We start from the raw sequence: 24,482 nt of genomic DNA on the forward strand, positions 1-24,482 counted from the left end.
CCTAGAGACTTTTCCTTCAGAGTATTCCAGGTCACTTTTTCAGTTTTACAGCTACGAATATAATTGTAAACAATAGGAGGTAGAGCACCTATGAGTTCTCTCATACACTTCTTCTCATTCTTCAATAATCTTTCAGTTTGTTCATTGACAATTTGATTGTTGGAAGAAGTTCCCATACTCTGAACAGCAGGAGGTGGACGAACATCACCGAGAATACACTTCCATAATTCTTTATCAATTCCGTTTAATTAATCCTCCATACAATCAACCCACTGATTGTAGTACTCAGGAATCAACATTGGAATCTTTGTTGATGAACTAAAAAGGTGAGAATAAGACGTCATCGTGTTCATGTTGAAGTTCGCCATTGTTGTACGAAATGTTTTTGAGAAAAGCTCAAATTGGAATGAGATCAAACAGCTAAAACACTCGGAATTCACCAAGCGAACACTCGATTTAGCAACTAAAATGCATAATCGACTCACAACAAAAGATCTAAGATGATTTTCTAAAGCAAAAAAGCGGAAAATTGAGATCTAACACGAGACTCAAAAGTTTTTCAAAAACTCAGAAAATTAGAAGAATTCTGTATGAATCCCGCTCAGATACAAAATGTAGTTGCAATGAAATCGAGTATGTAATACAAGATCAGAGTAGAGTATGAATGATGAACACAAGTTATAAATAATATATGTTTGGCTCGATTATGCTTTCAATGAGTACAAAGAGTTTTAGACAATTACACGAAAGTTCTTATCTATCTCTAGTACACCTCCCTATTTATAGGGAACATGAAAGCAAACAAAAAATACAAGGGACTAGACACTGTAAACTTCGAAACATAATGTGCCCTTGTAATAAAGTTACAAACTTCCGAAACTAACTATGACCTTCGACATCTCACAACTATATTCGACATTTACATGAAGCAAAGCTTGGATCTGGGAATTTGGCTTCCTTCTCCATCATCTACAGGTATACAGTTCATACCTTTATGATTTTATTGATAGATCTCCTGTTAGGTTCTTTTTATGCATCTTTTTGGTCCCAGATGCTCCATCTTGAGCATGGCATATTCTGGATGTTTTGAGTTGTCCTTTCAGACCCTTGGAGTGGTCCTTAATCATAAAAATGAGGTCCTAATGGATAGAAGTGTCCCATTCATTTGGTAGAAGGGTCTTAATGGATGAAGAGTTTGTATTAAGAATATTTGGACGTATAAAGTCATAAAGTTGGAGAATTTATGACTCTAAGGTGCATTTGGACCATGGATTTGAAGTTTGCACTTAAGTGCTTAAGCTATTAAGCACTTATTGGAGTTTAGACTCTACAAGGGTAAGCCCCGCTTAAGGAGGAGTACTCCCCGCATACTCGGTCAACCTCCCCGTTGTGGGTCAATGTGAGGCTCGATGTACGCCCTGCGTACCGAAGGAGTACGCCCGACATACGCCTTTTGATGGGATTTCAGACATTGGGCTTTGAGTGTTGGGCCAACTTTTGGGCTTGAATTGTTGGGCCTTTTTGGTCTACCTGAGTATGAGTGTTTCGGGCCAAGGGAAAAGTTGGACTTTAGGATAAGGCCAAATAAGGGTTTTAGGCCCAATGGGCCTTGTGTAATTTTGGGCTTTTGGATCAAGAATTGGTCATGGGTCTTGGCCCAATTATGGATATTGTAAAGTGGAGATTTAACCAAGGTTTGGTTATTAGTCAAGGATGGTAATTCAATTTTTAATTGGATGTTTATTTGTTGTGATAGTTCAAGATTTTAGTGGACTAGCAGCCGGAGGTTTCCTGTGTGATTCGTCAGTGTGATGTGAGTGTTCCTCACTGTACTTATTGGGTCGAAGGTACCAAGGCAACCCTTTTCGATTGATTATCCTGGTTATTGCATGATTGAGTATTGTAGTGACCTGTTAGATACGTATCCTGGTAGATAGGATAATGTTATGCTTAGTGATCTGTAAGATCAGCTTGTTTGTCTGTTGACTGGTTATATGTTTATTTGTTATGTAAATTTCGACATGTTATGTGTGGTTGGGTTGAGGAAGTCTTGCTTTATGCTGAAGGCCAACAGATCCACGGCGTCCTAGATAGCCTGAAGGCCAGTGGGGCGTACCAGTCAGGTCGAAGGCCCGGAGAAGGTTCCAGATAGGATGAAGGCTCGAAGTGGCGTACCAGTCATGCTAAAGGTTCTGTGAGCATACCAAATAGACTGTAGGCCGGTGGGGCGTTCTAGTCAGACTGAAGGCTTTGTATGCATGTCGTTTATTGTATTGGTTTTGTGTTGTGTTGGTACTTTGGGGGAAACTCACTAAGCTTTAGGCTTACAGTTTTGGATTATGTTTCAGGTAACTCAGAGGATCGTGGAAATGGCGAAGGCGTGATTTTGCACCTCTTCATGTTATGTTTTGGGATTTTGGGAAAAACTCTGGTGATAAACACGTTTTGAAAACTATTATGAAAACATTTATGAATTTGGTTGGTTTGGAAAATTTTAAATTTTCTTGAAATTTTATGAATGTTACAAGTTGGTATCCGAGCCCTGGTTTGAGTGAATTGAAGGAACACTCGTGTGAATCTAGTCTCAAACTAAGGAAAAAGATTTTAAAAAAAGCAATTTCCAAATGGTTTTCAAAATGATAGAGGAGGATGCAAGGTGTGCGATCAGCCGGAGCCAGTAAGTAACCCCAAATTACCAAACAATTTATTGAGATTATGTTATGTTATGATTAGAAAAACATGCTAGTGTCAGGATAGGGATCCTCAAGAATCATATGATAGAATTGTCGTATATTTGATGCCTTATCTCCTGTAGAGCTCCCTATTGATTGTTGTATGACTCTTTCGTGTGTGAACTAGCTATTGAATGAATGCGCTAAGTCAGATACTACATGGGTTAAATGGTCATGGGGTAAGGGAATCGGTCCTACCGCACAACTCTTGTTTGAGTCCAACCATTGTGGGATTGAATCCGTTAGCTTAAGATTGTTTAGGTCATGTAGTATGTGACAGAATTAATGCAATAGTTATTTGGCACCAATGGAGGGTCGTGTGGCAGTTAGTTGTACGATGAGTTATGTCGGGTCAACCGGCCAGTCGATAGGTGTATCCTTCCTCTAGGAAGTGAGTGTAGAATGCCTCCGTATGTTAGAGGGAAGTTTATGGTTAAGTTTGTTGTGAAAATCCTCTGAGACAACTACGGGTAGGTGTGGAAGGTAGTATGGGCCCGTACTACTGAAAGCATAGGACCCGTACGAGTAGCAAGGAAGTTACAACCCCTAGGGCTTCGTTGGGAGTTGGTTCCCCGTTTTGGTTTTATGTGATATCTTATATATTCCTGGTGTATTTCAGTATCGTGACTACAAGGCAATTTGACACTGGATTCGGGTCAGGATCAGGAGCTGGCAGACAGATTGGAGCTGATGAGTTGGATGTCAGGATCAGGGAGATTCTCCATGAAGAGGTTGTGACTATCATCGGGGATCAGATACCGGAGTTATTTGGGTCTATTCAGACCGTGATGACAGAGTCCTTTGATCGCAGATACGCAACCATTGCTGAGACTGCTGCTACTACAGCCTCCGCAGCTGCAGGTGTTGGACAGGGTTGGGTTTTTCAGTATCGGGACTTCGATAATACGATGTCCCTAACTTTTTATGGAGTTTAAGACCCGATCGTAGCCATGAGTTGGCTATCTAATGTTGAGGGATGCTTTTTCACCTACTCTTGCCCAGCTGAACAGAAGGTCAGGTGCGCTCTAAACCTCTTGAGGTCCGGAGCGAAGGATTAGTGGAGACTTGTTACGGGATAGTATTCTGCTGAGCATAAGGTAGCGGTGACTTGGGATCATTTCATCGAGATGTATCGTACTCGTTATGTGCCGTGAGTTGAGCGTGAGAGATTGGCCCAGGAGTTTTTGGATCTGAGGCAGGGATGAGAGTCGGTGACGGAGATCACCCAGATCTTTACAAACATGGCCATGTTATGCCCTGAGTTTGCTTCAGAGCAGGCTCAGATGACCCGTTACTTGAGCATGCTCAAGACGGATATCAGGCAGTTTATTTCCACCCAACAGTTTGATTCTTTGTTGGAGTTGCAGGAGGCCACCAGGCGGCGTGGACTTGAGATAGATCTTCAGTTGAAGGAGTAGAGACCGGCCCCAAAACAATCACGACCGGCGCCAAAGCGGTTCAAAGCCGTTGATTCTAGGTCTGAGGGTCAGCGAGGTCGCACTAGTGGGAAGTGCGGAAAGGTTCATGACGAGGTTTGTCGATCAGGAGGGATATGCTACAAGTATGGCAGGGAGGGGCACTATGCGAGCGATTGCCGCCAGTTAGCCCCAGTTCAGAGTATGAGGATTTTCTATCATTGTGATCAGGTTGGCCATGTGAAGGTCAACTGTCTGTTAGTCGCTATCAAGCTGGTGCAGGCCCCCACGCCAGCTACATTGAGGATCACTGATGGACGCCTGGGGAAGGCGGAGCCGCCGAGGGCTCGGGGTCACCTTTTCAGATCATTACCGAGGAGGCCAGTGCAACTCTAGATGTTGTTGATGGTATGTTTCTATCCGCTATCTTGTTGAATATGTTTATATTATAATTATTTATATTTGTACTTTTGTTAGGTACGTTCCCAGTGAACTCTTTTCCTGCTTTAGTGTTGTTTGACTGGAGTATGAGTCGGTCCTTTGTTTCTCGATCATTTAGTAGGGAGTTAACTATGCCCTTAAGGGAGTTGGAGTGTCCGTTGCGAGTTTCTATCGCCAACGAACACGGGGTTTCTGCTTCTTCAGTGTATCAGGGTTGTGTTCTGGAGATTTTTGGGGTATCTATCACACCCCAAAACCGGAACAGCAGAAACGTTCGGGGGGGGGGGGGAGGACGTCATGTACAGTATCACAACAGTACATAATAGTAAACAAGCAACAACATCATACATTGCATTAATAGTAATATTTTAATACAAGTGTGTTCTGAAGTTTATAAGACACCAAAAGTGAATAATCAAAATAAGAGATGAGTCTTAAACGTGCTCCATCTTCTCAAAACCTGGTCATCGGTACCTGTCTACTGGTCACCTGAGAATACAAGTTATTTTGAAAACATAGATCAGCATTAAAGCTGGTGAGTTCATAAGTATTTTAGTGTCATAGCTTGTATAAGTTTGAAGTAAGTAGTTGTAAATGTTTGATGTAAAAGTTTGTAAGTGTTGGATGTAAATGTTTGTAAACTTCCTAGAAAATCCTATATTTTCTACTAAAGTAGTCTTCTACCAAGACTCAACTGTTCTCTATGTTTGTTCTTTTGTAAAAGTATGAGTTTTCCCAAAGTATGACTATCATTACCAAAATATAGTTTCTCATTACCGTTTATGTGAGAAGATCACAATGTGAATGAAATGGGAAAATAAAGACATACTGTAGTTTTATCTAGGTAACTACTAATGTACTAACTACCTTTAACTTGTTAGTTAATTAAGGTAAAATGTGATATGATTGTAACCATACTTGATCGACCAGTAAAACACGATGTTCGAGTCGTCGAAATTATATGACATTCGTCACCCGCAGACCTGCAGGTCCCACTATAGCTAGCAGCAAGTTGTAGGAGGGTCAGTCCCGTATAGATCTATACACAAATTCATGCTCTCCCTCTAGGAGACTCTGGGTACAAAACGTGACACAGCAGTATATGCGGAGCCATGAAGTAGTATCTCACATTAATGTTATAGTATTCTTGTATTTGTATAGTATGTACTTGTGTAGTGTATGTTCTCTCTGTCTAGTATGTAGTATGTTCTCTAGTGTATAGTGGGTACTGAGTACTGATTCTTGTTATAGTATTCTCTTTCTGTTTATCTTTATAGTGAGTATTGACTCTCGTTATAGTATTCTCTTTCTGTTTCTCTTTATAGTGAGTACTGTCTCTCGTTATAGTATGTACTGACTCATGTATGAACTGACTCTTTGTGTGTCTCATTGTTCTAGTAATAGTATTAGTGACTTCCTAAACTATACTTATTATAGTTTACTAGAAATGTTGTTTGTATGAATGAACATGTTTGTACACCTTTGCTATCCAAAGGTCTTGAATTGAAGGAAGAAGTTTTATATCTATATACATACACATAATATATAACTAAGATTCAAACGACCTTCGGACAAACAACCGATACCCTAAGTCCATAACCAAACAAGGAACAGGAAGTAAGGTGAGCTATCAGTCCTAAGTCCTTTCAATCCTACTTATGTAACTATATCTATATAGATATGCTTTTGACAAAATATAAGTTTAAAAGAGTTTGATAAAGAGTTTTGCATATAAAAGAGTTTGTAAAACTATTTGAAGCAATTTGATTGATAACACAGTTTGAAGTATAAGAAATCCATTTGTTTGATAGTTATTAATCACATGTGATTGATATAATAACTATTATGTTTGTACTTGTATTCCCCCCTATAAAAGCATTTAAAATCATTTAAAAGGTAAATTAAGGGGTATGAACTCACCTGTAGTGAGTGTTACGAATTAAAGATCGATTTGAAGGATGCTAAGTGCCAAATGAAGACTTGAGCACAACGGATCCTAATAAGCATATAAAGACACATATATGTCTATAATTAGTGTTTAAACAACTAATCATGTAAGGAACACACCTTAGGAACTAGGAAACACTTATATGGAAGTGTTATAATCACAAGGGATTGCATCTAAGGAGTGTATGGCCAAACATTGGAGTTTACGGCCATGGGGTTTACGGCCTTAGAGTTTACGGCCATGTATTCACGGACTCATGAGTTTAAAACCGTAAACTCAAGAAGTTTTGTGCCAAACAGTGTTGTCAAGGCCTTGCAAACATCAAGGAATTGTTCTAGACTCAATGCTTAGCTTAAGGGAGTTTATGGCCATCAAATGCACCTTTAACAAGGGTTTACGGCCAAGGGAGATGCTCTTGGCCGTAAACTCCTATTTTTCTTGGGAACAGGATGTTTTCAAGGTGCAAATTGAGGGTTCCTACTAGATAATATGTATAGGAAGAAGATACTTACAATATGGAAGCAAATAGAGTTGATTTCGGCCCAAAACACTAGTGTGTGTTCTTGGTGTTCTTGGTTTTCTTAGTGATCTTGAAGATCAAACCTAAAAAGATGAAGTTAATGGATGAAATCAAAGGTTGATACTAGATAATGAGATGTATCAACTAAATAAAGGATGAAACACTTATATTTTTGAAGAATAAAATGAAGATCCTTATGATACTTGAGAGAGAATTCGAGTTTTTGAGGTTGAAATGGTGAATAATGAAGAATAAGTGTTGAATATCATGTTTATGGGGTGAGTTTACGACCACCTTGAGTTTACGGCCGTAAACTCATATGGTGTAGCCGTAAACTCCACATGATGAAGTTTATGGCATACTTGGTGCACAATGGACTCAAGCTGTTACTTCTTAATACCCGATCCTTGGATGTACTATGATTAAAACACTCAAATAGACTCTAAACAGTGCTAGAAGATAGCAGATACGAGTCTGACTTTGATCGAGTTTAAATTTTGTACAAGATATAAATTTCTGGTTATCATAGTATCCTTTCCGATCGATTTGATCCTTATGCCCATAGGGGATGTTTACGTGATTGTGGGTATGGACTGGCTGAGCCGTTTTGGCGTGATAATTGATTGTGAGGGTTAGTGTGTGGTAGTTCGAACCCCGAGTGGGGGATAACTGCTTATTTATAGAGAGGGAACCAAGATCGGTTTAGGGTTTTGTTCTATAGCTAGGGCTCGACAGTATATTCAGCACGGGTGTGCGGGTTACTTGGCTTATGTGGTAGATACGCATGTTGAGGATCAAGTTTCAATTTCAGAGGTCCCGGTAGTTGTGACATCCCAATTTTCACAGCCAGAAAAGACCGATTTTGTTTATGCTTTATAAAAATCAGAGTACTTCTTTTAATAAAAATCTTGCGGAATTTGTTCCCAGAAAAACATGATAAATACGTTATCAAAGCATTTCCGAAGAAATGTATTTTTATTCATTTTAAAACATTTTGGGATGTCATCGTCAATACAGAAACATAAACATAAACAGAACTTACATTCATTTACACTAGTGATCTACATCTCTTTTAAATCTCTCAGTGTAAAGTAACTTCATATCGACACCTGTGATACAAATAAACTGAGTGGGTCAGGTTGGGAAACCTGGTGAGTACATAGGGTTTTCAACCCACAATAATATAATTATTATGTTTAATCATCAAACAATTAACCCAATTACCCATCCCCATTATCTTATTTACTCTTAAGGATCTACCCTAAGAATCAACTATCTCTTGTTCATTCATTCCTAAGGATCATCCTAAGGAATCGGCACGAAGTCCATCATCACCGGGGTTTAGGCACTAAGTCTGCATAGTCGCCAGGGTTTATACAACAGGCACTAAGTTCGCATAGTCGCCAGGGTTTAGGCACTAAGTCTACATAGTCGCCAGGGTTTATACAACAGGCACTAAGTCCGCATAGTCGCCAGGGTTTTGGCACCAAGTCTGCATGATCGCCAAGGTTTAGGCACCAAGTCTGCATGATCGCCAGGGTTTAGAGTACACCGGGTGAACACATCGTTCACAACACCTACAGGTTGCGAGCCTGCTAGTGTTCCACTGGACTGTCTAGAATAGTCTGTGGTTGTCATCTATACTCTGCTAGATGACGGGGCCATCATTTGGGAAAGGCTTCTCACGTCTTCCACCTCTCACACTCACCTCGTGGTCTATAACACCTCTCAACTCATCATCCAACTCATATTCCATCTATTCATCTACCCATGTTTTACCCAACATAATATCATATATATATATATATATATATATATATATATATATATATATATATATACAGTTTAAATCGTTTAAAACATGTATAAAATCGTTCATCCAGCATAGACAGCAAGTACTCAGATAATATGCACACATAGCATGTAGTTTATATAAAATACTTCATATCTATGTGTAAGATGAAAGTAACTATGCACTCACTTGATAAGGTGGTGACTCGGTACTCGGACAGCGCTTCGTTTACTTTAAAATAATTTCCTTCGACGAAACCTAGTATTATTACCACTAGATTTTAGTCTAATATTTACCATGACTAATTATTATTATTATTATTATTATTATTATTATTATTATTATTATCATTATTATATAAACGTTTAAACAATCCTTTCCAACCACTATGTACAGACAGGGGCCAGACATAAAACACCGGAGGGCAGGACTATTTTGGCATATAGCACTTCTGAAATCCAACAACCCTATGCAGCCCTTTAAACCAGATTCCCCGTACCGCGAGTAGTTAAAACGATATTATAACGACACTTATATAAGTCATAATAATAGCTCAAATATTTATTAAAAGTTCATAATAACAATACTAATTTTAAATATAAGCTATATTAAAATAGGAAAGCATAACTTACTTACAAGGGGGTTTTAGCTAGGAGTCGGGCTCTGCAGGGGCAGAACTTCGTCGCTGAATCTTTCTAAGAAAGATCCGTGCAGCGCTTCAGCGCCCACCTTACTATACTAAAACTACAGAAAGAGAAGTCGAATCACGAGGGACCGAAATGCTCGGGGGATAAGAAGAGAAAGACTCTTGAATCAAGAGAATGGTGCAAGAAGTATGAGAGCCCAAGCCTCTTATTTATAGTAATTGAATCTACAAAAACTACCCTCCATAATTACTTAATGACCTTATAGTTATATAAAGGACTAAACACCCCTTCATAATACTATTTTAAATAGATTTAACGATATTTGTACTAAACTAATGTCGAAAATACTCAACAGTAGTCTTATAATAACCGCATCGTCGATACCTTTCTAATGATATATACATTTGTATATATATGTGTACGTATATATGATTTATACTTTATTTTAATACGTAAATATGCTATTATAATTTGTAACTCGTTCATACAAACTCCATTTTTGACGTTCTTTATATCCACGCATTGGTATTTACGGGTACTACAACTTTCATTTAGACGCTGTCAGCTAATTCTCATTCTATCTCAGATTTACAAAACTGTATCGAATTTATCACGCTCGAAGAGTAAGAACCAAGTTTCGTCCATATATTTAACATACGAGCTCTACTCTCGACATTATTTATATCCCCGCGTAGGTAAAAACAAGATCTAAAACTTTCATTTAGACTCCGTCGGCTAATTCTCGACCGATCTTAAATTTAACAGTAGGAAGAGACTAGACTGTTAAATGACCGCGAAGAATTCGTAACTCCTTCATACGGACTCCGTTTTCGTCTGTCTTTTTACCGTTGAGTTCCTATTAATGAGATATTTAACTCTCATTTGGGTCGCGTAAGCCAAAAACCGCTCGAACTAAAATTCGAGTTTCGGGCTGTGCACTGCTAAGCCAAATCTTAGAAAATTCATAACTTCCTCATACGAAGTCAGATTTGGGCATTCTTTTTTTGTATGTTCTTGGTTTAACGTATACTACAACTTTTGTTTAGATTTCTAAGTCTAAAAAGTCCTCCATCGTAAATTCACTATTTACGTCTCCCGGTGTCGTGCCGGTTTTGCCATAAAACTTCGACGGACCATAACTTCTTCGTTATAACTCGGATTTCAACGTTCTTCATATGTACAGAACCCTTGAGACGTATTCTAAAACTTGGTTAAGATTATTTATTCTAAATAATCTTTTGTCAAAAATTCGTTTTCGACCCCTATTATCTCTAAATTGACTAGTCCGGATCTACGGGCGTTACAATTATCTCCCCCTTAGGATGATTACGTCCCGGAATCATCAACGAAACAGGGCTCACATGATGACTCCATTCGTTATCTCTTCATCCTAAGTAATAACCATAACTTTGATGTTTCTTCGAACGAATATCTAACTCTAAGACTTCCTGATTGCAGGCGGTGCTCGATCTTGCACTTGCTCCCTATCTCACATTAGACTCCAAATTATGACCTTCAAGTCACAATCTCGATCCTTACTGGAGACTGCTTCTTCTTCTTAACAAACCTAAGATAAGTTATTTTATTACTAAAATGGAACGATGTGTCATATTCCAATGACCTATCATCGTATGATGCAATGCTTAGACTTAGGTCTCTTAGAGTCTTCCAGAACAGACTATACTTTCCTTCATGTTCTAATCTCATCTTAAAAGGTTGCATTTCTAGCTACAAGCAACTTTTCGCGATACCTCTACTGATCGCTTTTTATTTCAATCTTCCGTTTTAAGTCAGATGCTACATCGAACTTGATTCTCTGAACCACATAACATACTCAACGTAGTTGGACTCAATTTGATATGACCACTAGGGTCGGAATAACAATCATCTTCTTAGTCATTACCAAAACGATGGTAACGACATACTTGAATAAAACGAAATCAATTACTAGCTCCTTGGTAACCTTGTGACTTTCCCTGATCCAAGTGTAAGTCATGTGCTTCCGGTAGTATAGGCCTCTACTACCATTCACACCTACTCATACTCGTCCCAAGTATTGTCTTGCATCTTTCCAAGTTACTATCACATAAACAATTTTAACACATACAAATGTGTCCAAACAATCATAAAATTTTCTCTAGACTCTACTAGGACTTCTTCCATGCGTATCTTCAATCATCAATTCTGCTTCAACTCGGTTGGTGATGGAAATGTCAGACGATGGGATAACTTCATGGATTATACAAAAAATCTTTTTTTCTGCTAATCGAAAGTGTACTTCTCCCGTACTAGACGTATTATTTCTTAGACACGTTCTAAAGGTAAGATATCACTCTTACGATATCTTCTGATAGGTACCACTCAGTATCGTAAGCCTTCTCATTTCCTCCATTTACTCAATTCACTACGAGTCTTCACCATGATGTTTTGCATACCAAAGCAGTCGTTTGGTGTATCGAGACGAGAATATAGATAGAGGAAGGTTTATACGCGTATTCCTCCTTATTACTTCAAAAAAAATTATATGCCAGTTCTAATATCGTAATTAAACGTTTAGAAATCTGAACACATAAAATTTCCAGATCCGGTCGGCAACAGACCATCGATCCGATCAAACGATAGCATAAAGCATCACAAATTATTAAGCACATAAAAGCAATTTAGACATCTTCCCTAAATGAGCTAGTTCCCATGTCTATTCAGGTGTACTTCCTAAAATATATTAGACACACTCCTCACGATCATCGCTTAGCATTCTAAGTTTAAGTCTAGAAATAAATCCTCATTCCTAGTTCGCTTAAACTAATGCTCTGATACCAACTGTGACATCCCCATTTTCACGGCCAGAAAAGACCGATTTTGTTTATGCTTTATAAAAATCAGAGTACTTCTTTTAATAAAAATCTTGTGGAATTTGTTCCCAGAAAAGCATGATAAATACGTTATCAAAGCATTTCCGAAGAAATGTATTTTTATTCATTTTAAAACATTTGGGATGTCATTGTCAATACAGAAACATAAGCATAAACAGAACTTACATTCATTTACACTAGTGATCTACATCTCGTTTAAATCTCTCAGTGTAAAGTAACTTCATATCGACACCTGTGATATAAATAAACTGAGTGGGTCAGGTTGGGAAACCTGGTGAGTACATAGGGTTTTCAACCCACAATAATATAATTATTATGTTTAATCATCAAACAATTAACCCAATTACCAATCCCCATTATCTTATTTACTCTTAAGGATCTACCCTAAGAATCAACTATCTCTTGTTCATTCATTCCTAAGGATCATCCTAAGGAATCGACATGAAGTCCATCATCACCGGGGTTTAGGCACTAAGTCTGCATAGTCGCCAGGGTTTATACAACAGGCACTAAGTCTGCATAGTCGCCAGGGTTTATACAACAGACACTAAGTCCGTATAGTCGCCAGGTTTTAGGCACTAAGTCTACATAGTCGCCAGGGTTTATACAACAGGCACTAAGTCCGCATAGTCGCCATGGTTTTGGCACCAAGTATGCATGATCGCCAAGGTTTAGGCATCAAGTCTGCATGATCGCCAGGGTTTAGAGTACACCGGGTGAACACATCGTTCACAACACCTACAGGTTGCGAGCCTGCTAGTGTTCCACTGGACTGTCTAGAATAGTCCGTGGTTGTCATCCATACTCTGCTAGATGACGGGGCCATCATTTGGGAAAGGCTTCTCACATCGTCCACCTCTCACACTCACCTCGTGGTCTATAACACCTCTCAACTCATCATCCAACTCATATTCCATCTATTCATCTACCTATGTTTTACCCAACATATTATCGTAGATATATATATATATATATATATATATATATATATATATATATATATATATATATATATATATATATATATAGTTTAAATAATTTAAAACATGTATAAAATCGTTCATCCAGCATAGACAGCAAGTACTCAGATAATATGCACACATAGCACGTAGTTTATATAAAATACTTCATATCTATGTGTAAGATGAAAGTAACTATGCACTCACTTGATAAGGTGGTGACTCGGTACTCGGACAACGCTTCGTTTACTTTAAAATAATTTCCTTCGACGAAACCTAGTATTATTACCACTAGATTTTAGTCTAATATTTACTGTGACTAATTATTGGTCTTATTATTATTATTATTATTATTATTATTATTATTATTATTATTATTATTATTATATAAGCGTTTAAACAATACTTTCCAACCACTATGTACAGACAGGGGCCAGACATAAAACACCGAAGGGCAGGACCATTTTGGCATATAGCACTTCTGAAATCCAACAACCCTATGCGGCCCTTTAAACGAGATTTCCCGTACCGCGAGTAGTTAAAACGATATTATAACGACACTTATATAAGTCATAATAATAGCTCAAATATTTATTAAAAGTTCATAATAACAATACTAATTTTAAATATAAGCTATATTAAAATAGGTAAGCATAACTTACTTACAAGGGGGTTTTAGCTAGGAGTCGGGCTCTGCAGGGGCAGAACTTCGTCGCTGAATCTTTCTCAGAAAGATCTGTGCAGCGCTTCAGCGCCCACCTTACTATACTAAAACTACAGAAAGAGAAGTCGAATCACGAGGGACTGAAATGCTCGGGGGATAAGAAGAGAAAAACTCTTGAATCAAGAGAATGGTGCAAGAAGTATGAGAGCCCAAGCCTCTTATTTATAGTAATTGAATTTACAAAAACTACCCTCCATAATTACTTAATGACCTTATAGTTATATAAACGACTAAACACCCCTTCATAATATTATTTTAAATATATTTAACGATATTTGTACTAAACTAATGTCGAAAGTACTCAACACTAGTCTTATAATAACCGCATCGTCGATACCTTTCTAATGATATATACATTTGTATATAGATATATGTGTACGTATATATGATTTATACTTTATTTTAATACGTAAATATGCTATTATAACTTGTAACTCGTTCATACGAACTCCATTTTGACGTTCTTTATATCAACACATTGGTATTTACGAGTGCTACAACTTTCATTTAGACGCCGTCAGCTAATTCTCATTCTATCTCAGATTTACAAAACTGTATCGAATTTATCGCGCTCGAAGAGTAGGGACCAAGTTTCGTCCATATATTTAACATACGAGCTCTACTCTTGACATTATTTATATCCCCGTGTCGGTAAAAACAAGATCTAAAACTTCCATTTAGACTCCATCGGCTAATTCTCGACCGATCTTAAATTTAACAGTAATAGGAGATTAGACGGTTAAATAACCGCGAAGAATTCGTAGCTCCTTCATACGAACTCCTTTTTCATCTGTCTTTTTACCGTTGAGTTCCTATTAATGATATATTCAACTCTCATTTAGGTCGCGTAAGCCAAAAACCGCTCGAACTAAAATTGGAGTTTCGGGCTCTGCACTGCTAAGCCAAATCTTAGAAAATTCATAACTTCCTCATACGAAGTCAGATTTGGGCGTTCTTTTTTTGTATGTTCTCGGTTTAACGTATACTACAACTTTTGTGTAGATTTCTAAGTCTAAAATGTCCTCCATCGTAAATTCACTATTTACGTCTCCCGATGTCTATGCCGGTTTTGCCATAAAACTTCGACGGACCATAACTTTTTCGTTATAACTCGGATTTCAACGTTCTTCATATGTACGGAACCCTTGAGACGTATTCTACAACTTGGTTAAGATTATTTAATCTAAATAATCTTTTGTCAAAAAGTCATTTTTGACCCCTATTATCACTAAATTGACTAGCCCGGATCTACGGGTGTTACAGTAGTCAGGGAATTTGTCGATGTATTCTCGGGGGAGTTACCCGATGTGCCTCCTGAAAGGCAGGTCGAATTCAGGATGGAACTCGTGCCAGGTGTGACCCCGATTTCCAAGGCATCATACCGTTTGGCACCGCCTGAGATGCAGGAGTTGTCATCTCAGTTGCAGGACCTTCTAGGCAAGCAGTTCATCATACGGAGTAGTTCTCCATGGGGAGCACCGATTTTATTTGTCAAGAAGAAGGATTGTTCACATCGGATGTGTATTAATTACCGGGAGTTGAGCAAGCTTACGGTGAAGAACCATTATCCCATTCTATGGATTGATGATCTCTTTGACCAGTTGCAGGGTGCATATTGGTTCTCCAAGTTAGACCTGAGGTCAGGATACCATCAGGTCAGGGTGAGAGAGGAGGATGTGGAGAAGACCATGTTCTGGAGTTGTTATGGGCATTACGAGTTCGTGGTGATGTCATTCGGGCTCACCAGTGTGCCTGCAGTATTTATGGATTTGATGAATCGGGTATGCAGGCCGATGCTCGATCGTTCGGTTATCGTGTTTATTGATGATATCTTGGTGTATTCCAAGACCAGAGAGCAGCATGAGGAGTATCTTCGCGAGCTTCTGGGGGTTTTTTGGCTAGAACGACTTTATGATAAGTTCGTGAAGTGCAAGTTTTGGTTACGAGAGGTCTAGTTCCTTAGACACCTCGTCAACCAGGATAGGATATTGGTTGATCCCGCCAAGATCGAGGTGGTGATGCAGTGGGACGTTCCGAAATCTCCCTCGGATATCAGGAGTTTCTTAGGGTTGGCAGGGTACTACCAGAGATTTATTCAGGATTTCTCCGAGATTACAGTACCCCTCACTCGTCTGACGATGAAGGGGGTGGATTTATGGTGGAGCCCTGAGTAGCAGGTGGCATTCGAGACCCTTCGGCAGAGATTATGTGACGCCTCGGTTTTGACCCTCCCAGAAGGGATTGAGCATTTCATGGTGTTTTGTGATGCTTCCATCACTGGTTTGGGGGCGGTCCTCATGCAGAGAGGATGGGTGATAGCTTATTCTTTGCGGCAACTGAAGCCGCATGAGACGTGGTATCCCACACATGACCTGGAGTTGGGGGCAGTGGTTTTTGCCCTCAATATTTGGAGGCATTATCTTTATGGGGTCCGATGTACTATCTACACGGACCACAAGAGTTTGAGGCACATTATGGATCAAACGAACTTGAACATGAGGGAGCATAGGTGGTTGGACATAGTTAAGGATTATGACTGTGATATCATTTACCATCTAGGTAAAGGAAATGTGGTGGCGGATGCTTTGAGCCGCAAGTCGGCTGAACCTTCTGTTAGGACGTCATGTGTGAGGATATCTGTGGATTCTCTGCTAGTGGGATTGATTAGGGAAGCTCGGGGTGAGGGTGTTCGGGAAGAGAATTGGAAGATTGATAGGATCAGGTGCGAGATCACCATATTTGTTTTGGATAGTCGTGGTTTGTTGACCCGTTGTGTTCAGGTTTGGGTTCCAATGTCTGGTGGGGTCAGGTAGATCATGTTGGAGGAGGCTCATAAGTCTCGTGTTTATATCCATTCGGGGGCAACCAAGATGTATTGCGATCTGAGATTGACCTATTGGTGGCCATGTATAAAGAGGGAGATCGCCTGGTACGTTGATAGGTGCTTGACCTGTAGGATGGTCAAGGCCGACCATCAAAGGCCGCATGGCAAGCTGCAGCCTCTAGAGGTTCCCATGTGGAAATGGTATCAGATTTCGATGGATTTCATCACCAGGTTGCCGAAGAAGGCAAAGGGTTTTTATGCTATTTGGGTCATCGTGGATCGACTGACCAAGAGTGCCCATTTCCTGGCGATTCGGGAGAGTTCTTCGACCGAGAAGTTGGCCGATATGTATATTCGCGAGATCGTTTCTCACCATGGAGTCCCGATCTCCATTTTTCTGACCGTGATGTTCGGTTCACCTCCTATTTTTGGCTGAAGTTCCATGAGGAACAGAGCACGAGGTTGCACTTCAACACAACTTATCAACCGCAGACCGACGGCCAGAGTGATCAGACGATACAAAATCTTGAGGATATGTTGCGAGAATGTGTCATTGATTTTGGTGGGAGCTGGGACTCCTACCTACCTCCGGCAGAGTTCTCCTACAACAACAGTTTCCACTCCAGTATTGGTGCTCTGCCTTTTGAGCTTTTGTATGGGCGGAGATGTCGTACCCTAGTTTGTTGGGGCGAGGTTGGTCACAAGGTTATGTGACAGACCAGGGTGGTCCTTCAGACTACAAAGATGATCCAGTAGATCAGACAGAGATTGCAGACTGCTCAGAGTCGGCAGAAGAGCTGTGCTGACCGGCGCCGATCCGAGTTGGATTTTCAGGTCGATGACATGGTATTACTGAAGGTCTTACCTTGGAAAGGTGTGATACGCTTCAGGAACAGGGGAAAATTGAGTCCCCGATACATTGGGTCATTCTGTATTATTGTCGGGGTTGGCAAGGTTGGCTATAGATTGGATCTTCCTGAAGAGCTCAGTCAGATCCATAACACTTTCCATGTTTCGCAGCTGCGAAAGTACGTATTGGATGAGGATGCAGTAGTATCATTTATGATATTCAGGTTGATTAGCGCCTGAACTATGTTGAGAGGCCCGTAGCTATTATGGAGAGAAAGGTGAAGGTTTCGCGCAACAAGGAAGTACCCTTGGTAAAGCTACGATGGCAACATCGGAGCGGCTCCGAGTGGAACTGGGAGACGGAGGCTGAGATGCGGGAGCGTTACCCAGATTTGTTTGCTGCATCAGGCTTCGAGGAGGAAGTCTACCTCAAGTGAGGGAGATTTGTAACATCCTGGATTTCAGGTATTTTCAAATCCTTCCCTTGATTTTTAATTATGTCATTTTGGTCCTTGGAGTTGATTAGAATGAGCCCAGTGTAAAATTGGTAAATTTTTGGGCAGGAGGTGTAGGCTGAGCGTACATGTGAGTACCTTAAGCATACTAGGGCACACCCTAGTATGATGGGCGTACACATATATACGCTGGGCATACTAGTCTCCAAGTGAAACCCTAAATTTTAGCGTTTGAGGAGTATTTAAACATCATTATGGACCATTTTCCCTTATACTTTCAGCCTCCAAGTCCCTGAGTTGTTCTTACAAAATCTTAGCCCCCTTGAGTGATAGTCAGAGCCCAAAAGTGCACTCTTGGTGATTTAGAGACAAAGAAAATGCATCGATTTGGGAATTTGGCTTCCTTCTCCATCATCTAAAGGTATAAATTTCGTACCTTTATGATTGTATTGATAGATCTCTTGTTAGGTTCTTTTTTTGCTTCTTTTTGGTTCCAAATGCTCCATCTTGAGCATGGCATGTTCTGGATGTTTTGAGCTGTCATTTCAGACCCTTGGAGGGGTCCTTAATCATAAAAATGAGGTCCCAATGGCTAGAAGTGTCCCATGCATTTGGTAGAAGGGTCTTAATGGATTATGACTTTGTATTAAGCACTTTTGGATGTCTAAAGTCATAAAGTTGGAGACTTTCTGACTCTAAGGTGCATTTGGACCATGGATCTGAAGTTTGGGCTTAAGTGATTAAGCCATTAAGCACTTATTGAAGTTTGGACATTGTGAGGGTACGGCCCGTGTAAGTAGGAGTACGCCCCCACTTACTCGGTCAGCCATCCCATTGTGGGTCAATGTGAGGGTCGATATACGCCCTGTGTACCAAAGGAGTACGCCCCGCGTACGCCTTCTGATGGGATTTCAGACTTTGGGCTTTGAGTGTTTGGCCACCTTTTGGGCTTGAATGTTTGGTTTTTGGTCTATCTGAGTATGAGTGTTTTGGGCCAAGGGAAGAGTTGGACCATAGGATAAGACATAATAAGGGTTTTGGGCCCAATTTGGAAAATTAGGCCAATAATGTGCCTAGTGTAATTTTGGGCTTTTGGATCAAGAATTGGGCCTATGTCTTGGCCCAATTATGGATAGGGTAAAGTGGCCATTTACCCTACGTGTGGTCATTAGTTAAGGATGGTAATTCAATTGTTAATTGGATGTTTATTTTTTGTGATAGTTCGATATTTTAGTGGGCCAACAGCCGGAGGTTTTCTGTGTGATTCGTTAGTGTGAGGTGAGTGTTCCTCACTGTACTTGTTGCGTCGAAGGCACCAAAGCCAACCCTTTTGGATTGATTATCCTGCTTATTGCATGATTGAGTATTATAGTGATCTGTTAGATTTGTATCCTGGTAGATAGGATAATTCCATGCTTAGTGATCTGTAAGATCTATCTGTTTGTCTATTGACTAGTTATATGTTTATTTGTAATGTATATGTTGACATGTTATATGTGGTTGGGTTGAGGCGGTCCTGCTTTGTGTTGAAGGCCAACGGACCCAGCGCGTCCCAGATAGACTGAAGGCCAGTGGGGCGTACCAGTCAGGTCGAAGGCCTGACGAACGTTCCAAATAGGCTGAAGGCCCGAAGTGGCGTACCAATCATGTTGAATGTTCTATGAGCGTATCAGATAGACTGTAGTCTTGTGGGGCGTTCCATTCAGACTGAAGGCTCTGTATGCATGCCGTTTATTTTACTGGTTTTGTATTGTGTTGGTAATATGGGGGAAACTCGCAAAGGTTTGGGCTTACAATATTGGAATATGTTTCAGGTACCTCAAAGGATCGAGAAAAGAAGAAGGCGTGCTCGTGCACCTCCTCATGTTATGTTTTTGGATTTTGGGAAAAACTCTGGTGATAAACACGTTTTGAAAACTATTATGTAAGCATTTATGAATTGGTTGGTTTGGAAAAGTTTAAATTTTCTTGAAATTTTATGAATGTTTACACCATGTTCAGTGATAACATGTCGTGTTATGTAACACCTCTAGATCCGGGCTAATCAATTTAGAGATAATAGGGGTCGAAAAAGACTTTTTGACAAAACATTATTTAGAATAAATAATCTTAACCAAGTTGTAGAATACGTCTCAAGGGTTCCGTACATATAAATAACGTTGAAATCCGAGTTATAACGAAGAAGTTATGGTCCGTCGAAGTTTTATGGCAAAACCGGCACGACACCGGGAGACGTAAATAGTGAATTTACGATGGAGGAATTTTTAGCCTTAGAAATATAAACAAAAGTTGTAGTATACTTTAAACCGAGAACATACAAAAAAAAAAGAACGCCCAAATCTGACTTCGTATGAGGAAGTTATGAATTTTCTAAGATTTGGCTTAGCAGTGCACAGCCCGAAACTCGAATTTTAGATCGAGCGGTTTTTGGCCTACGCGACCTAAATGAGAATTGAAGATCTCATTAATAGGAACTCAACGGTAAAAAGACAGACGAAAACAGAGTCCGTATGTAGAAGTTATGAATTTTACGCGAACATTTAACAGTATAATCTCCTCGTACTGTTAAATTTAAGATCGGCCGAGAATTAGCCGACATAGTCAAAATGAAAGTTGTAGATCTTATCTTTACCTACGCGTGGATATAAAGAACGTCAAAAACAGAGGTTGTATGTGAAAGTTACGGATTTTAGAAGTCGGAAGTGTGTTGTGCGAAAATGGGTGATGTAGCACAATCTTGGCCATTGCTTTCTCCCCAAGTCTTGCCACTAGATGATGACATGTGGCACCAAGTTCAGCCATTTTTCACCCTATAAATAGAACCTCTCCCACCCTCATTTTCTTCACACCTTTCCCATTCTTTCTTCTCTTTACTCTCTCTCTAGAACCTCTCTCTAGCCCCGAAACCCCCCGAAAAGCCTAGGAAACCTCCCTAGCACAAGGCGGAAGCCCCGGAGTGCTCGATGGCTCCGAGAAGAAGAGCTTTTCGGCTCAGGACTTCTGCTCCAAGCAAAGCCCGATTTTCTATAAAACCCGCTGTAAGTGAGCTACGCCTATGCTATTTTTAATATAGCTTTTATTTAATTATAGTAACGTTATTAGGAACTTATAATAAGTACTTGGGCTATTATTATGGGTTAAATAAGTATTGTTTAACGCTTATATAATAGTAATAATAGCTAGACTATTAATTAGTTTCGGCGAAAAATAGACTAAACTCTAGTGGTAATAATACTAGGTTTCGTCGAAGGAAATTATTTTTTTAAGAAGCGAAGCGCTGTCTGAGTTCAGAATCACCACCTTTTCAAGTGAGTGCATAGTTACTTTCATCTTACACAGAGATATGAAGTATTTTATATAAATTATGTGCTATGTGTGCATATTATATGTATACTTTCTATCTATGATGGAGGAACGATTTTATACAAGTTTTATATGATTTAAACTGTATATGTATTTATATCTACATAATATGTTGGGTAAAACATGGGTAGATGACATATGAGTTGGATGATGAGTTAGACCATGAGGTAAGGGTGAGAGGTGGACGATGTGAGAAGCCTTTTTCCCAAATGATGTCCCCGTCATCTAGTAGAGTATGGATGACAACCACAGACTATTCTAGACAGTCCAGTGGAACGCTAGCAGGCTCGCAACCTGTAGGTGTTGTGAACGATGTGTTCACCCGGTGTACTCTAAACCATGGCGATCATGCAGACTTGGTGCCTAAACCTTGGCGATCATGCATACTTGGTGCCAAAACCCTGGCGACTATGCGGACTTAATGCATGTTGTATAAACCATGGCGACTATGCATACCTAGTGCCTAAACCCTGGTGACTATGCGGACTTAGTGCCTATTGTATAAATCCTGGCGACTATGCAGACTGAGTGCCTAAACCCCGGTGACGATGGACTTCGTGTCGATTCCTTAGGATGATCTTTAGGAATGAATGAACGAGGAATAGTTGATTCTTAGGGTAGATCCTTAAGAGTACAGAAGATAATAGGGATGGGTAATTGGGTTGATTGTTTGATGTTTAAACATAATAATTATATTATTGTGGGTTGAAAACCCTATGTACTCACCAGGTTTCCCAACCAGACCCACTCAAGCTTATTTGTATCACAGGTGTCAATATGAAGCTACTTTACACTGAAGGATTTAAAAGAGATGTAGATCACTAGTGTAAATGAATGTACGTTCTGTTGATTCGTATGTTTCTGTATTGACGATGACATCCCAAATGTTTTAAAATGAATAAAAATACATTTCTTCGGAAATGCTTTGATAATGTATTTATCATGTTTTACTGGGAACTAATTCTGCAACTTTTTTATTAAAAGAAGTACTCTGATTTTTATAAAGCATAAACAAAATCGGTCTTTTCTGGCCGTGAAAATGGGGATGTCACAGTTGGTATCAGAGCATTGGTTTAAGCGAACTAGGAATAAGGATTTATTTCTAGACTTAAACTTAGAATGCTAAGCGATGATCGTGAGGAGTGTGTCTAATATATTTTAGGAAGTACACCTGAATAGACACAAGCACTAGCTTAATTAGGGAAGATGCCTAAAATGATTTTATGTGCTAAATGATTTGTGATGCTTTATGCTATCGTTTGATCGGATCTATGGTCTGTTGCCGACCAGATCTGGAGATTTTATGTGCTCAGGTTTCTAAATGTTTAATTACGATATTAGAACTGGCATGTAACTATTTAGAGTAATAAGGAGGAATACGCGTCTAAATCTTCCTCTATCTATATTCTCGTCTCGATACACCGAACGCCTGCTTTGGTGTATAGAATGTCATGATAAGGACTCATACCAGACTGAGCAAATGGAGGAAATGAGAAGGCTTACGATATTGAATGATACGTATCGGAAGATATTTTAAGAGTGATATCTTGCCTTTAGAATGCATCTAATAAATAATAAGTCTAGTACCAGAGAAGTGCACCTTCGATTAGCAGAAAGAAAGATTTTTGGTATAATCCATGAAGTTATCCAATCGTATGGAATTTCCACCACCAACCGAGTTGAAACAGAATTGATGATTGAAGATACGCATGGAGGAAGTCCTAGTAGAGTCTAGGGGAAATTTTATGATTGTTTGGACACATTTTTATGTGTTAAAATTGTTTTTGTGATAGTAACTTGGAAAGCTGCGAGACAATACTTGGGACGAGTATGAGTAGGTGTGCATGGTAGTAGAGGTCTATATTACCGGAAGCACATGACTCACACTTGGATCAGGGAAAGTCACAAGGTTACCAAGGAGCTAGTAATCGATTTCGTTTTATTCAAGTATGTCGTTACCATCGTTTCGGTAATGACTAAGAAGATGATTGTTATTCCGACCCTAGTGGTCATATCAAATTGAGTCCAACTACGCTGAGTATGTTATGTGGTTCAGAGAATCAAGTTCGATGTAGCATCTGACTTCAACGGAAGATTGAAATAAAAAGCGATCAGTAGACGTATCGCGAAAAGTTGCTTGTAGCTAGAAATCTACCTTTTAAGATGAGATTAGAACATGAAGGAAAGTATAGTCTGTTCTGGAAGACTCTAAGAGACCTGAGTCTAAGCATTGAACCATACGATGATAGGTCATTGGAATATAACACATCGTTCCATTTTAGTAATAGAATAACTTATCTTAGGTTTGTTAAGAAGAAGAAGCAGTCTCCAGTAAGGATCGAGATTGTGACTTGAAGGTCATAATTTGGAGTCTAACGTGAGATAGGGAGCAAGTGCGAGATCGAGCACCGCCTGCAATCAGGAAGTCTTAGAGTTAGATATTCGTTCGAAGAAAACATCAAAGTTACGGTTATTACTTAGGATGAAGAGATAACGTATGGAGTCATCATGTGAGCCCTGTTTCATTGATGATTCCGGGACATAATCATCCTAAGGGGGAGATAATTGTAACACCCGTAGATCCGGGCTAGTGAATGTAGAGATAATAGGGGTCGGAAACGACTTTTTGAAAAAAGATTATTTAGAATAAATAATCTTAACCAAGTTGTAGAATACGTCTCAAAGGTTCCGTACATATAAAGAACGTTGAAATCCGAGTTATAACGAAGAAGTTATGGTCCGTCGAAGTTTTATGGCAAAACCGGCACGACACCGGGAGACGTAAATAGTGAATTTACGATGGAGGAAGTTTTAGCCTTAGAAATATAAACAAAAGTTGTAGTATACTTTAAACCAAGAACATACAAAAAAAAAGAACGCCCAAATCTGACTTCGTATGAGGAAGTTATGAATTTTCTAAGATTTGGCTTAGCAGTGCAC

Source organism: Lactuca virosa, chromosome 6 (genome assembly GCF_052849685.1).
Source record: "Lactuca virosa cultivar CGN04683 chromosome 6, Lactuca_virosa_CGN04683_v6, whole genome shotgun sequence".
Taxonomy (NCBI): Eukaryota; Viridiplantae; Streptophyta; class Magnoliopsida; order Asterales; family Asteraceae; genus Lactuca; species Lactuca virosa.